The sequence below is a fragment of the Schistocerca gregaria genome, chromosome X (assembly GCF_023897955.1).
Source record: "Schistocerca gregaria isolate iqSchGreg1 chromosome X, iqSchGreg1.2, whole genome shotgun sequence".
NCBI lineage: Eukaryota > Metazoa > Arthropoda > Insecta > Orthoptera > Acrididae > Schistocerca > Schistocerca gregaria.
This window is the reverse complement of record NC_064931.1, coordinates 75,567,835-75,571,393: the sequence shown is the minus strand read 5'-3', so window position 1 is coordinate 75,571,393 and position 3,559 is coordinate 75,567,835. Positions and strand designations below refer to the sequence as shown.

The 3,559-nt window shown below is 43.7% G+C and overlaps 1 pseudogene; it reads right to left on the bottom strand.

Moving 5' to 3' along the window:
- Positions 1-1,359: 1,359 nt before the first annotated feature.
- Positions 1,360-1,477, bottom strand: LOC126299973 (5S ribosomal RNA; annotated as a pseudogene).
- Between the last annotated feature and the right edge of the window lie 2,082 nt (positions 1,478-3,559).

Genomic DNA, 3,559 nt, shown 5'->3' with positions numbered 1-3,559 from the left:
TGGAAGCCATTTGCAGACATTCGTGTACGTCATGTTCCCAAACAACGATGGAATTTTTATGGATGACAATGTGCCATTTCACCGGGCTGCAATTGTTAGCGTTTGGATTGAAGAACATTCTGGACAATTCGAACGAATGATTTGGCCATCCATCGAACATTTGTGGTACATAATCGAGAGGTCATCTCGTGCACAAAATCCTGCACCGGCAACAGTTTCGCAATTATGGATGGCTATAGAAGCAATATGGCTCAATATTTATGCAAGGGACTTCAACGGCTTGTGGAGTCCATGCCACGTAGAGTTGCTGCATTACATTGGGCTAAAGGAGGTCCGAAACGATATTTTGAAGTCTGCCATAACTGTTGTCACCTCAATGTATTTATGACTTGCAATTGGGACCTTGTCGTAGTAGGTTGCTTATTGGACAAGGATGATTCAAATGAAAATCAAAACATTTACCGAAAAGTGGTTCGGCTTTGTAGTTTTAACACCACCTAATATCACTTCATCGGTTTTTAAAGGTGTTACTTTTGCAGTATGGAGAATAGGGCAAGACTTGGTGTGACTGTTGCAAAGTGTGTTTCATAGAAGAATTGGTGTCCTCGGATGTTGGTTGGCGCGCATGTTCTAGGTGTTGACTGGCTGCTCGTGTTCTGGTAAGGGATGTATCTTACTAATGAGATTTCTGGTCAGAATGTCCGGCCAATGTCCAGAACAGGTACCACGGAATTCTTAAAGACAACTGATTCAGATATGAAGGGCACCTGTTCTGTCCATGTGGCATACAGTATCCGGGAGTAAATAAAATTCTCAAAGATTCAGTTACCCGGAAATTATTAATTAACACGTTGTCATTTTGGGCGTGACATGACTGTTTATTTTGCGTTGACCTATCCTTCACTTGTATACACCGTTACAGAATGGATGCGTACAGACATGAATCCATGCAAATATGAATGTTGCTGATGTTCGAGGCGTGCTGCGTAGCCAGGCACCTTCCAGTTACGCCACCATCATTAGACGTCCACCCCGCCCAGCTCTGCGTAACATCTTAACCCATAACACAGATTAACATATTTTCTATTAATATATAATTTTCGTGCAAAAAAAGTCTGTAGAATATTCCGGTAAATTACATTTTTACAATTTTAGTCTCTATAGAATAAGCACTCCGTCTTCACGCCACAAGTGGCCCATCGGGACCATCCGACCGCTGTGCCATCCTCAGGCGAGGATGCGGATAGGAGGGGCATGTGGTCAGCACACCGCTCTCCCGGTCGTTAAGATGGTTTTCTTTGACCTTTGGTCGAGTAGCTCCTCAATTGTCATCACGAAGCTGAGTGCACCCCGAAAAAATGGCAACAGCGCATGGCGACCTGGATGGTCACCCATCCAAGTGCCGGCCACGCCCTACAGCGCTTAACTTCGCTGATCTCACGGGAACCGGTGTATCCACTGCGGCAAGGCCGTTGCCCCTCTATAGAATAGGAGGCTAATAAACGATTTTGATGTTACTACAACGGTCAGATAAAAGATCATTTCTCTGTGTGGAGTTCAGGTCCGCGCCGTAGAATTTTCGCAAAAAAAAGTCGAGATCAGATCACAAGTTGTTCCTGTTAGTATGTAATTTAATTATGAGTCTTCATAATACAGTGATTACGCAGAGCATTGTGATGATTACAGAAGAGATAAATCACAAGTCTGTACTATCACTGGGAGCTGTATGCCCGCTGGGCCAACTATGTAATCACTTTGCACCGTTACTTCATTTCCATTTCGGCGCTGCCATAGTTCTCATATTCGCTCGGCACGAGATGTTTTTGGCTTTTCGTCTTCCTTTCGACACGATCTTTCCTCTGACTTGCATGTTTTTATAATTTTATAAAATATTTACGACTGATATGACATGACATTTTTCATTGTTTTGTTACTTTCAGTTTAATACAGATTTTCACTTATATTCCGGCGAATATATTTATTGTCTCACTTTGGGTCCGATTAGTGATACGCATTACACCCGAACCAATGTCCTCGCTAAACGCGTTTCCGCGCTACACCAGTTAATAGCTTTACATAAAGCTAATCACAATGGCGCGCCTACACTGGTTCATCGACGTTACAGGCAAAACAAATACTGCTAGACAGTACAGCCATAACACGAGGGTTGGAACTTTATTAGTGGCAACTATTTATTTACAGCTCGAACAAAACAGATACGTGTTTCAAAGTTTTACTGACTTTCAGAGTAGTCACCAGCATTGTGTATAACCCGTTGCTAGCGATGTTGAAGTCGTAGGACACTCTTTGCAGTGCCAGCTGTTTTGACAGTTCTAACGGCGCGGTCTGTTGCCCGACGAAGTTGTAGCAGTTCTGAAGCGAATGCCGCGAAGTGTGACCTACAGTTTAGAAATCGAGTTGAACTCACGAGGGCTTAAGTCAGGGGAGTGCAGTGGGTGGTATAGCACTCAGCAGCCCCATCGACAAACAACTCAGTAACAGCTTGCACTGTACGTGCTTGAGCATTGTCCTGCAAAATGGTGGTCGGGTGCTGCAGAAAGTGTCATCACTTCTATCTCTGTGCTGTTCCTTGTTGGAAAGCAACCTAGGACCAGCTTAGAGACAGAAGTGATGACACTTTCTGCAGGATGGTCCCGGCGGAGGTTCGAGTCCTCCCTCGGGCATGAGTGTGTGTGTTTGTCCTTAGAAGGGAATCTCCTCATCGCACCCCCCTCAGATTTAGTCATAAGTTGGCACAGTGGAAATGCCTTGAAAAACTGAACATAAATCAATCGAGAAAACAGGAAAAAGTTGTGTGGAGCTATGAAAAAATTAGCAAAATATACAAACTGAGTAGTCCATGTGCAAGATACGCAACACAAGGATAGCTGAGCTCAGCTGCGCCATGGTCCCGTGGTTAGCGTGAGCAGCTGCGGAATGCGAGGTCCTTGGTCCAAGTCTTCCCTAGAGTGAAAAGTTTACTTTCTTTATCTTCGCAAAGTTATGATCTGTCCGTTCGTTCATTGACGTCTCTTTTCACTGTAATAAGTTTAGTGTCTGTGTTTTGCGACCGCACCGCAAGACCGTGCCATTAGTAGATTAAAGGACGTGCATCTCCAATGGGAGCCGAAAACATTTGTTCGCAAGGTCATAGGTCAACCGATTCCTCCACAGGAAAACACGTCTGATAGATTCTATACAACACTGGTGATGGCATGTACGTCACATGATAGAAATATGTTGTCGACCCACCTAACTTGTACACTTGGCAAATGGGTAAAAAGATTCTTCTACCTTGCCCGATTTAGGTTTTCTTGTAGATGTGATACTCAGTTTGTATATTTTGCTTATTTTTTCATAGTTCCACACAACTTCTTCCTGTTTTCTCGATTGATCTGTGTTCAGTTTTTCAAGGCCTATCCACTGTGCCAACGTATAACTAAATCTGAGGGGAGTGCGATGGGGAGGTTCCCTTGTTAGGATAATTTAGGTTAAGTAGTGTCTAAGTTTAGTGACTGATGACCTTAGCTATTAAGTCCCATAAGATTTCACACTCATT